Consider the following 13,561-nt stretch of genomic DNA (forward strand, 5'->3'; position numbering starts at 1 on the left):
TTCTTCTCTATGCCAGATTTTTGATTGTCTGATTGTGCCTTATTGTCGCTATTCTTCTCTATTGAGTATATTGTATATTTTTTTGATCTTTATTTTAAATAGGATTTTTTTGAGGCGAGGGGCTGATGAAATTCTTCAAATAGTTTTACATACAATCTCGATCAAAGATTTGTAATTGCGTTGGTTGATCTTTGAGTGCAATATGAGCGGCAAAATTGGTCACAAATTCTTCTCTTTTTTTGTGTTTGATTAAACATATGTGATTTTTTGTAGATACTTGGTTCACCACCATGATTCTCCTCCAAAAATCATGGGGATAATGTTGGAATATCGTCCTTCTAGCATCAAATGATATCAGAAGAATTTAGAAAGTACCAAATATCTACGAGTATTCAAAGGTCATCTGAATCTCCAATAATAAACATGGAGTACTTACTTAGAATAGCAAGTACTCAAAGAATATAGTGTAAAATATATACAAGTACGTAGTAATATAATAAAAAAAAACACAAGAATTATAGTGGTTCAGCATAAGCTCACATTCGACTTGCCTAGTCCACTGTTAAATGAATACTCTTGCTCTATGATTTTCTTTTGATTAGCATAGTCTCGTTTGAATACTTGTAGGTAGTAGGAAAATGTTACAAATCATAGTCATTATAAGACTGTTACAAATAATAATAATAATAATAATAGACACTTAATTGTACTAATTACAATAGTTATAACAATTTCTTGACTGTTATTTGTTGGAATTTATTTTACCAGGATCTTAGATCTACTCACAAGTATGTTTATTAACACCTTAAATATGAACTTTCTAAAACGATGAAATAAACACGTATAAAGTTTAAGAAACCTTACATTGGGTGCAGCGGAACTAAATGACTCCTTCCGTTCAGATCTCTAACCCTTGTATCCTTTCTGTAGCAGAGTATCATCAAGATCTGAACCTGGATCTCTTTCTCTAAATCCTTGATGCTGAAACTCCTTTGTTGATGATCTTTCTTCACGATCTTCCTCACTATGATTGAGGTATTGCTTGTTGTGTGTGGGCACTACTCTAATCACTAGGGTAATTTCAAAATTCAAAGGAAGAAGAGAGAGAGAGGGTGGCGGCCAAGGTAGAGAGAGAAAGGCTTAGGTTTTCTGATTCAGAAGTGTAATTTTCCTGAAGCTTTCACTATCTATTTATAGCATTCCACTAGGGTTAGGTTTGAATTATTTGGCATTAAAATAATGAAAATATCAGTTTAAAAAACCTACAAAAGTGGCCGGCCATGGCTTGTTGGGTTTGGGCCTTGCTTTTTGCAATTTTGCAATTTTAACACTTTTGTATCTAATTTTCTCAAAAATGCCAATTTTCCAATTCAACCATTTAAATGCCAATTCTAACTATTTAATAACTATAAATAATTATTAAACAATATTTTCATTTATCATATTTATTAATTGAACCATACAAAGTATCATAATTAACAAATATGCGCCTTTATAACTCTTTCTTTACAATTTCGCCCTTACTTAGTGAAAATTTTACAAATAGACATAGTCTAATTTGTCAATCATAGTTGATTAATCAAAACCAATTACATGAGTCTTACGAACAATATTATCTCAACTAGTGCGGGGACCATGGGTCTATATAACCGAGCTTCCAATAAGTAGATCAAGAATTTAGCACTAAAATTCACTAACTTATTAATTCTTCGTTGAATCCACGCATAGAACTTAGAATTGCACTCTCAGTATATAGAATGCTCTATATGTTCCACCATATAGACGCATCATTAGTTATCCATTGTTATAATCCTAATGTGATCAATGATCCTCTATATGAATGATCTACACTGTAAAGGGATTAGATTACCGTAACACCCCACTATGTATTTTATCCTTAAAACACTTGACCGCGTATAAATGATATTTCGGCTTATGTGAAATGAGTACTCCACCATTTATGTTCGTTTGGTCAAGCTCGAAGGAGATCATCCTTTGCTTACTATTCTCCAGATAGAAGCTATAGATTCCATGTTTATGCTAGCGCTCCCACTCAATTGCACTACCATGTTCCCAAAATGTACGTATCACCCTGACCTAAAAGTAGGCTTAACTAACAAATCAAAGAACACGAATAGCCTTTCAAGATTGAGCCTAATCATAACAGGATTAAGAACATTTGATCTAGGATCAACTTGGCGATATTGACTTGAATAGATTTTACGGTAAGTTTAATTAAATCTAAGTCAAAGTTCAATATCGGTCCCTTCCGATACATACTCCATGCATCCAACCTGAGCTTTACTTTAACCAATGTTCTGGAAAGAACATAGCATTTCTCCAAATGCAAGTAAACTCTTGTTGTAGATTATCATATCAGTAAAACCCTGTGTCTGATAAATCTAGGAAACTTTATTCACATAGTCATGTTTACTTTCCAATGTGATGACAACACAATAAACAGGATCAAGTATGTGAAAAGGGTTTAAGATCAATTTATAAATCAAATAGACTAGCAATTGATAAAGTGAACCAAAACATACACAAATGAATGAAAAATACTTCTGTTTCTTTATTGATGTTGAATAAAATAGATTACATTGAAATGGAGTTTTATTTAGGGCATAAAACCTAACAAACTCCCACTTGCACTAATATAAAACTAATTAGTACATATCAATTAATCCTAAATTCTGACGGTGCTTTTCAAAGGCTGTCACGGCCAGGACTTTGGTAAATGGATCAGCTAGGTTGTCCTCTGTGTCAACTTTCTCAACTAGTACATCCCCTCTTGCCACGTATTCTCTGAGAATGTGATACTTCCTTTCAATGTGTTTGCTTCTCTTGTGGCTTCGAGGTTCTTTACTGTTTGCTATTGCTCCATTGTTATCACAAAGTAAGACCAGAGGCTTTTCCATTCCAGGAACAACACCTATACTAGTAAAGAACTTTCTTAGCCAGACAAGTTCTTTAGCAGCTTCGGCTGCAGCTATGTATTCAGCTTCCATAGTTGAGTCCGATATCGCGGTTTGTTTAGCACTTCTCCAAACCACTGCTCCACCCCCAAGAGTAAACACCATCCCAGATGTAGATTTCCTGTCTTCAAGACTTGCCTGGAAATCTGAATCAGTGTAGCCTATGAGTAAACACTTGAACAACACCCTTGTAGACTAACACGAGATTCCTTGTACTCTTCAAGTATTTCAGAATATACTTAACTGCATTCCAATGTTCATGTCCTGGATTAGACTGATACCTGCTCACGATTCCAACTGCATAACAAATGTCAGGTCTAGTGCATAGCATTGCATACATTAGACTTCCAACTGCAGAGGCATAGGGAATTTTCGCCGTGTCCTCTATCTCTTGAGGATCAGTCGGAGACTGTTCCTTAGATAGACGAATACCATATCTAGAAGGCATATTTGCCCCATTGGTGTTGTTCATGGAGAATCTCTCTAAGACTTTGTCTATGTAGGTTGTTTGAGAGAGAGCGAGAGATTTTGTTCTTCCGGTTTCTGATAATCTGAATACCAAGAACATAGGTTGCTTCACCCAAATCTTTCATATCGAATTGAGTGTTGAGCCATTCCTTGATGTGAGTCATTTTCTTGACATTGTTTCCAATGATCAAAATGTCATCAACATAAAGGACCAGGAATACTACTACTTGGTCTTCCTTGAGTTGGTAAACACAAGGTTCATCTTCATTCTGAAGAAAGCCGTAGGTCTTGATGATTTCATCAAACCTTTTGTTCCATGAGCGAGAAGCTTGCTTAAGTCCATAGATAGACATGTTTAATTTGCAAACCTTCTTTTCCTGCCCAGGAAGAACATAACCTTCTGGTTGCTCCATATAGATGGTTTCTTCAAGTACCCCATTAAGGAAGGCAGTCTTGACATCCATTTGCCAGATTTCATAATCGAAAGCAGCAGCTATGGAGAGAAGAATTCGGATGGATTTGAGCATGGCAACAGGACTAAAAGTTTCCTCATAGTCCACGCCTTCTCTTTGGGTATAACCCTTGGCTACAAGTCTAGCTTTAAAAGTTTTGACTTCGCCTCCAGCTCCTCTTTTCTTCTTGTAAACCCACTTGCATCCTATCGGATGATAGTCGTCAGGTGCGTCTACATATTCCCAGACTTTGTTCTTTTTCAAGGAATCCATTTCTAAATCCATGCCGGTCGACCATCGCTTCCGTTGCGGACTAGCCGTTGCCTGTTTATAGGTTAATGGATCGTCTTCAATACCGTCACCTACGACCATATTGATTTCACCATCCAAGCCATAACGAGCAGGTTTTGTTGAAACCCTCCCACTACGACGAGGTGCGGTGATCTTCTGAACAGAAACTTCAGTAGTAGATTTCTCAATTGGTTCAACTGAGGGAGTGGGATTGTCCTCTTCGCGTGTGGAAGAGAACGGAACATTGGAAGGACTTATATCTGAAAGAATTTCCTCCAACACTACTTTACTTTGTGATTTGAAATTCTTAATATAGTCATCTTCAAGGAAAGTTGCGTTTGTAGAAACAAACACTTTATCATTCTTGCGACTATAAAATAGTCCACCCCTAGTCTCTTTAGAATTACCGACAAGCATGCAAACTTCAGTTCGTGACTCAAGTTTGCCATCTTTCTTTCTTAAGACATGAGCAGGGCACCCCCAGATTCTGTAATGGCGTAAACTAGGTGTACGACCAATCCGTAGTTCTAAGGGTGCCTTAGGGATTGATTTAGATGGAACAACATTTAAAATGTCGGTTGCCATCTAAATTGCATATCCCCAGAAGGACGTAGGTAGAGTTGAAAAACTAAGCATGGACCTAACCATTTCCAAAAGCGTGCGATTCCGTCTTTCTGCAACTTTATTTTGCTGTGGAGTGCTAGGGGCGGTTAATTGGGATTCAATTCCAAGTTCAATTAAATGATCTTTGAACTGCATATCCATATATTCTCCACCCCTATCAGTTCGCAAGATCTTTAATGTTTTACCTAATTGGTTTTGAGCCAATGCGTGAAATTCCTGAAACTTTGCGAATGTTTCAGATTTCTTATGCATAAGGTAAACATGTCCATATCTAGAGTAATCGTCAATGAAAGTGACAAAGTACTCATAACCACCTCGGGCTTTGACATTTAAAGGTCCGCAGACATCGGAATGTACAAACCCTAGGGGTTGTTTGGCACGCTCTCCTTTTGCAGAGAAAGAACGTTTAGTCATTTTTCCTTCCAGGCAGGACTTGCATACTGGCAATTCACCTAAGACGACATTTTTCAATGGACCGTCTTTGGTTAGCCTATTGAATCTATCAAAGCCTATATGACCTAAACGTAAATGCCATAGATATGTTTCATTATCATCAACGATCTTTTGCTTTTTGTGGTTTCTAGGTTTAGCTACTTTAAAAAGTTCGTTATGTGAGGCAAATGGTGTTTCTGGTCTAAGAACATAAACCCCATGTTCCATGGATGCAACACAAATCTGAATGTCATTTCGAGAAATGGTAGAACCAGAACTCGAAAAATCTAATTTGTATTGTTGCAATTGTAAGCATGAAACAGAAACCAAGTTTCTACTAAAATTTGGAATGTATAAGATATTGTCTAATTCCAAAATTCTGTTTTGAAACTTGAGTTTGGCTTTTCCTCTAACTCTAACCGAAACCATTTCGCCATTACCAACTTTAAGTTTCAACTCTCCGAATTTCAAATAATTCCAATTCTCAAGCAATTGCAATGAACAACTTACATGGTTTGTAGACCCAGAATCAAGAATCCAAATGGATTTATCATTCTCTAACACACATGATTCGAAGACTAAAGCATTACTGCTTATTCGTTTGTTAATTGTTGTTCTTGCTGGTTCATTTTGTTGTGAAGTATAACTTGAGGAACTGGAATCACTTTCTCTTTATCTTCTCAACTAAGCTTGAAGTACTAGGATTTATGGAGTTATGAACTATTTTCTCTTCAGAGTGAACGATTCCCAGCTTACCTGCTTTCTGGAATTTAAAGTCCATCATGAGCATATGTGAAGTATTACTCTGACAAGGAGTTTATAACTTCAAGTTCAATTGCTAAGATATTAACTAGGAGTGGAATGGGAATAGGATTATAGACACTACAACACATCAATAAAACAGAAGTAAGGTTTTGGTTCAAAATTCATACACAAGTTCAGAAAACAAATAATCACATATGTTATAAAAATACTAAATCTAACATAGTTTATTTTCCAAGGTTTCCAACATAATGAAATACAGTGTCCCGGTAGGCGAGAGTCAAAGATAACATTAGTTGAATAGAGTTGTCAGCTCATCTAAAATAAAATCATTTTAGCAACCTTTTATTCGATCAAGATGAGAATCCAACGTTGTCCCGGTAGGCGAGAGTCAAGGTTATTCTCATTTTATGAGCTTCCACCATTGTTTCATGTTTTATGAGTTTATCTCTAAGTAGTCACCGTAGGGGAGAGTCTAAATAGAGACGAAAACTCACAAAATACTTATCAAATGAAATTTTACAGCGTTAAAAGTGTTCAACGAATAACCATCCATAGGGAGACAAAGTCTAGCGTCTCGAGGTTATATTGAAAAAGTTTAACAATTGTAAGACCAACAATGGAGATCGAATATCTTTTGATTAAAAGCTCATTATTTAAAAAAAATATATATATGTATTTTGTATAATCATAATATTCGATATTATAATAATGAAAAATTACAAATTAAAGTTGGTTTAAATAAAAAATTAACTTTAATTAATTTTCAATTATTATTTAATTTGAAAAATAAATTCAAATAAATATCGAACAAGTTCCATAATATAATAATAAAAAATTACAAATCAAAGGTTGTTTAAATAAAAAATCAACTTTAATTAATTTTCGATTATTAATTAAATTCGAAAAATAAATTCGAATAATAAATGGAACAAATTTGAAAATATCTTGTTCAAGTTATTTTAGAAGAATCTAAAAAAATCAACTTAAATATCTTTCAAATCAGATTTAATTAAATTAAAATTATGTTGTAACCACTTAATTTGAAGATATTCTATTTTAAGTTAATATTCGAAAAAATATTAACCTAAAACATATCTAAAATATTCCATTTTAAGTTAATATTCGAAAAGATATTAACTTAAAAAAAATATCTAAAGAATCTTAATAACCAATGCCTAAAATTCCTCAACTTAATTTTGAAATTTTAAATCCAAAAGATATTCAGATTTAAGTTGGTTAGTTGTAGATAACTAAATATCAACTTAAATAGGAATATTTAATGAAAAATTTAAATTAAGCTTCAGTAAGAATCTAGATGGTTATAATTCTATATTTAATTAAATACAAGAAAATACATATAGTTTAGCTTAGAATATAAAATTCTTTAAACGATGATTTTCTTAAATTAATTTCAAAATAAATGAAATTAATTATGTTGCTAATCAATTTTTATTAGGATAAACTAATGTAATTAACCTAGTACAGTTGTTCAAATCAGGCAAATGGGCCTTCACAATTGGGGTGGTTCATGTGAGGAGGTGCTGGGTTTAGTATGTCGTACCCACTACTATGGCTCCCAACTCTCACACGAGGCCCAAAAGAGAGGAATTTAACCTTAAAATGAACAACTGTTATTAATTGACTAAGCCCAAAAACTAAATGGGCCTAAATAAAATCTATCAAGAACTATGATATTTTATTTAGCAACATCAACCTATATGCATCTATAATGAAATTAAACACATAGGCTCACACAGGCACACTTTGGATGGGTCCTATCATGTTGCTAGGTCATACACAGATGAAAGAAGATTGTAAATATACCTATTACAAATTATTAACTTGACCAAGGGAGCCATGAGTTAAAATCAGATCATTGGATCTGTCAACAAGTTAACAATGGTTATTTGCAATCAAGCAATAATATGTTTTGAAAGCTTACACACAAGCTAAAACATATACTCCTGCAACAAGGTTAGTTGGATAGTTGGATGTAGGATTTATTTAATTTTAAATTAGATAATTAATTTCGAAAATAATTAATTAAATAAAAAAAATAATTTTCGAAAATTTTAAAAAAATTTGAAAAAATCGAAATTTAAAAAAAAAATTAAATTTAAAATTAAACCTACAATTTTAAAAATTTAGGTTTCAACCAACCTAAATATCATTTCAAAATTTGTTAACTACTTTTAAAAATTTAAATGTTATTTTATAAATAAAAATTAAATAAAAAATTAAAAAAGATAAATGAATATCTTTTTCAGATTTTAAATGTAATTTAAATAAATAAAATAACAAAATTTAAAAGTTAGCAAAATATTTTACACCTTTTTAAAATTACATGATTATAGTTATCTTATTTTAAATTTAAATAAGGTCAAATTATTTAAAAAAAAAGATTTAATTTAAAATATTTAAAATCTGACCCTAAATTTAAAAATAAGGTAAGATATAATCAAATTTAAAAATAAGATAGATTATTAAGTAAATAAGATAGATACTAACTATTTTTAAATTCAAATTACACTAATATCTTGAATTAAATTTAAAAAATATTAAATTAATTCAAAATGATAATTAGAATTGAATTAGGAATAGTAATAGTATAAATACAGAACTACACAAAAAATCGGAAGTTAATTCTTTGAAAAAGCATGAAAAAACGAAGAAAAACGAAAAAATTGCGAGCTGTACGGACGGGATGCTGTGCATACCCGTCCGCGCGCGCGCATGGGTGTGATCTGGGCGAGTTTGTGCGGCGGAATCATGTTGTGCATGATTTCCGCGCGCGCATGCAGGTTTCAGCACAACTCCGATTTTTTTCGAATCTTCAAAAAATCATAACTAATTCAAATTAAATCGAAATTGAGTTCTGTAAAAAAGTAACTTGCTTAATTTTTTGCATACTCTCAAATAAAAATAATTCCAGAAAAAGATATTCAATTATTTTTTACGAAAATTCACAAACACCAATCAATCATCAAATAACACTCAATACAACATGATACCATCCAAAAACAAACAAAAAATCGTTTTAAAGTCCAAATTTCTTGCAAGTAAATTTATTACCATGGCTCTGAGGCCAGTTGTTGGAATTTATTTCACCAGGATCTTAGATCTACTCACAAGTATGTTTATTAACACCGTAAATATGAACTTTCTAAAACGATGAAATAAACACGTATAAAGTTTAAGAAATCTTACATTGGGTGCAGCGGAACTAAATGACTCCTTCCATTCAGATCTCTAACCCTTGTATCCTTTCTGTAGTAGAGTATTATCAAGATCTGAACCTGGATCTCTTTCTCTGAATCCTTGATGCTGAAACTCCTTTGCTGATGATCTTTCTTCACAATCTTCCTCACTATGATTGAGGTATTGCTTGCTGTGTGTGGGCACTACTCTAATCACTAGGGTAATTTTGAAATTCAAAGGAAGAAGAGAGAGAGAGGGTGGCGGCCAAGGTAGAGAGAGAAAGGCTCAGGTTTTCTGATTCAGAAGTGTAATTTTCCGTAAGCCTTCACTATCTATTTATAGCATTCCACTAGGGTTAGGTTTGAATTATTTGGCATTAAAATAATGAAAATATCAGTTTAAAAAACCTATAAAAGTGGCCGCCCATGGCTTGTTGGGTTTGGGCCTTGCTTTTTGCAATTTTGCAATTTTAACACTTTTGTATCCTTTGCTTACTATTCGCCAGATAGAAGCTATAGATTCCATGTTTATGCTAGCGCTCCCACTCAATTGCACTACCGTGTTCCCGAAATGTACGTATCACCCTGACCTAAAAGTAGGCTTAACTAACAAATCAAAGAACAGGAATAGCCTTTCAAGATTGAGCCTAATCATAACAGGATTAAGAACATTTGATCTAGGATCAACTTGGCGATATTGACTTGAATAGATTTTACGATAAGTTTAATTAAATCTAAGTCAAAGTTCAATATCGGTCCCTTCCGATGCATACTCCATGCATCCAACCTGAGCTTTACTTTAACCAATGTTCTGGAAAGAACATAGCATTTCTCCAAATGCAACTAAACTCTTGTTGTAGATTATCATATCAGTAAAACCTTGTGTCTGATAAATCTAGGAACCTTTATTCACATAGTCATGTTTACTTTCCAATGTGATGACAACACAATAAACAGGATCAAGTATGTGAAAAGGGTTTAAGATGAATTTATAAATCAACTAGACAAGCAATTGATAAAGTGAACCAAAACATACACAAATGAATGAAAAATACTTCTGTTTCTTTATTGATGTTGAATAAAATAGATTACATTGAAACGGAGTTTTATTTAGGGCATAAAACCTAACATTATTTTTATTGATTGGTGTGTATTCGCATTTTTACTGATGATACCAAGATTTTACTAAAAGTTGCGAGGTCCTTTTGATACAGTGAGTTTCCTTTAGTGTTATCCTTCTCGTGGGGGAGGAGAAATTTATCCCAATATATAACAATAATTAATATTTTATAATTATTTGATAATGATGATTATAAAGCACATATATTCTATATTATATAAAATAAGGTTAGTTGACTATTCTCTTATCAAAAGCTTATCGTCAGTATCCAGGCCTCAGGCAAATGGACAAGTGGAAGCTGTTAATAAAACCTTAAAGGATACTATCAAGAAGAAGCTAGATGCTGCCAAAGGCAGATGAGTTGACGAGCTACCTCAAGTACTCTGGGCCCATAGAACTACTGAGAAGACAACGACGAGACACACTCCTTTCTCACTAGCATTTGGCTCGGAAGCAATGTTGCCTGTTGAAGTGAACATATTGACTCACAAAAGAGAGTTTTATAATCAAGAAGAAAACCAGGAACTTTTGAAATTTTCCTTGGATCTACTTGAGAAAAAATGAATTGAGTCACAATTCACCAACGCAGTATATCAACACCGAGTTACGAGATACTTCAACAAAAAAGTCAAGAAAAGACTATTCAATGTTCGAGACTTCGTGCTAAGACAAGTATTTGCAAATACGAGAGATGCATCTGCAGGAGTTTTCAACCCAAATTGGGAAGGTCCATATGTCATCGAAACAGTAGTTGGAGTTGGAGTTTACAAATTTGCTCGACTCAACAGCTCGCTAATAAAGAAATACTGGAACGTGGAGAATTTGCGATCCTACTACCAATAAATAAATGATGTAACTCGCATTACTGATGAAAAATATAAACTTCAGTAATGAATAAAGAGAATCATTTACATTAAGTAATTACAAAGCTTTATTTTTTAAAAATTACTAAAGGGACATTTATGTATGATTAACCAGAATTCATCTAGAAATACATGGTATAATCCAAACCCACCATTTCAATTTTTTTTTTTAAATTTAAATGTTCTCAACAAAACCTCTTTGATGAAACAGGAGTCGAATTGTTATAATTTCCTGACCAAACTTTTTTGACGAGAGAGGGGTCAAATTGTTATAACATCTTGATCAAACCTTTTTGACGAAGAAGGGATCAAACAACTATAATTTTTGGTTAAAAAACTATGTGACGGGAAAGGAAAATCAAAAGTTATAACTTGCGTACAAAACTGAATACTAACGGTTCTCACGAGTTAGGAAAGTGCAAAACGAGGCATCACGACACTTTGAAAAAAGTACTTGAACCTAGAAAATGGATAGATAATCTAACTATTCATACGAGCAAATTAAAAGTATGCAAAGTGACAAAATCATTAAAGTATATTTAAGTTTGCTTAAGGCAGATTGTAACTGCTATAGCGAGGCAGAATTGACAACTACTCTAAAAAAAGAAAGTTTGGTAGATAACCAACTACTTAAACAGGAAGATTGCGAGCAATAGAAAAACTTAAAAGTACTGTACATTTGATCAAAATATAGTTGTTTACATTGTGAATAAAAATGCAAGCAAACACAACTGTATTAAGTTTGAATGAAAATAGTACAAGGCATTTAAGATAAGAAAAAAAAACCCAAGTTGGGTTACAAACTTGTCTTTAAAAAAATGCCACTAGGGGAAAACCATTAAGTCATCTTCCTGAACAAAGAATGAGAGGGGGTCAATAAACTCGAGAAGACCGTCTACACATAGCTTGGAGAAAGACCGGCTACACGTAGCTCGAGAAAGACCATCTGCATGTAGAGAGCCTTGATCTCTGCACAGACCCCATTCTCATCATCAGATCCCATTTCCTGAGGTCGAGACCTCTTTCCCAGCCTCATGAAATTTCTTGATACCAGAGAGAGGTTGGCACGAGGATCTTCTGGGGCAGGTTCTGGTCTTGGGTTGGCTGGATTCTCTAATAGAAACCACGCCAACCTCCTTCCCGGGTCCATTCGAAACCACGCCAACTTTATTCTGGGATTCCTTGTCAGCCTGAGGAGGACCTCTAAGATCGCTCACAAGATCTATGTCTATTCCTCTGGAGACGAAGAAAAATGGTCAATGGAGCAACAAAAAAAACATATAAAATTAATAATATGTATGATTCGACTCAGATCACCATTTACAAGGGATAATACTCACCCTCAAGCATCACTTGTGATGATCGCCTGTAACAACCAATGGGGTTCCCTTGATTTGGATTGGTCATCATTTCTGGTTCCAATTGAGGTTTTAAGTCCTTGAGAACAGACGGAGAGGAAAAATGGTTGGTGTATTCTAGAGTTATGAATTTGGGGGGGGGGGGGGTAAGCTTCTGAACTCAGAGGGGACATTCCAGCAAGAAAAAAATGATCCATTCTCAAGATGGATCTCACCAAAAAGCCAGAAGTTTGTGAAAAATGACCAGCTTAAGCTGCCCTTTTATACACAAAGTCCAGTGACAGGAAAGCTAAGGATTGGGAAATCTAACGGTTGGGAGTAGGGCAGAATATGAAGAGACGATTCATAATGACCTTCGACGCCGTACAACCGCCAGAATCATAGGACATATTTTTTCCAAGAAGGGATTTTGACGAAAATGCCCTCTGTAATTATTAAAAAGCACTTTTTTACTAAAAAAAACTTTTTAAGGGGCAATTGTTATACCCGAAATTTGACTGCCATCTCAGTGGAGGACATGTGTCAAGATAAAGGGAATGTGGATCGATGCAATCACTTTTTATGGAATATCTCATTAATTACGTAAGTATCAAAGTATATTTGTAACCTCTTGACTGTAAAATCTTAGGCGAGGAATCAATATACAAACTGGTGCTTAGTATATTAGTTAGAAACCATATTTTGCTGAATGCGAATAGCGAGACATCAAAGACAGTACACATAGGAAGACAAAAGCGACACATATCAACTGTGAAAGCCGTTAGTGTATAATGTACAAACTAAGTGTAACAGTCGGATCGACTCAAGACCAAGTAAGCGAGGTGCCCGTCTCGCTATGAGAAGGCTTCCTATAACTTCATCCAGTTAACGTCAGTGAGGCTTGCAACCTTGATGAGTCAGAAGCTAGCATTCAAATGAGCGTCGAAGAACTCTTTGTAAATAAGAACCGCGATCGTCACAAGACATGCATCTTCGATCTCAGAAGGAAAAATGACCCCAGCTCGCTATTGAGATCA

This window comes from Cannabis sativa, chromosome 6 (assembly GCF_029168945.1).
Source record: "Cannabis sativa cultivar Pink pepper isolate KNU-18-1 chromosome 6, ASM2916894v1, whole genome shotgun sequence".
NCBI classification, from domain to species: domain Eukaryota; kingdom Viridiplantae; phylum Streptophyta; class Magnoliopsida; order Rosales; family Cannabaceae; genus Cannabis; species Cannabis sativa.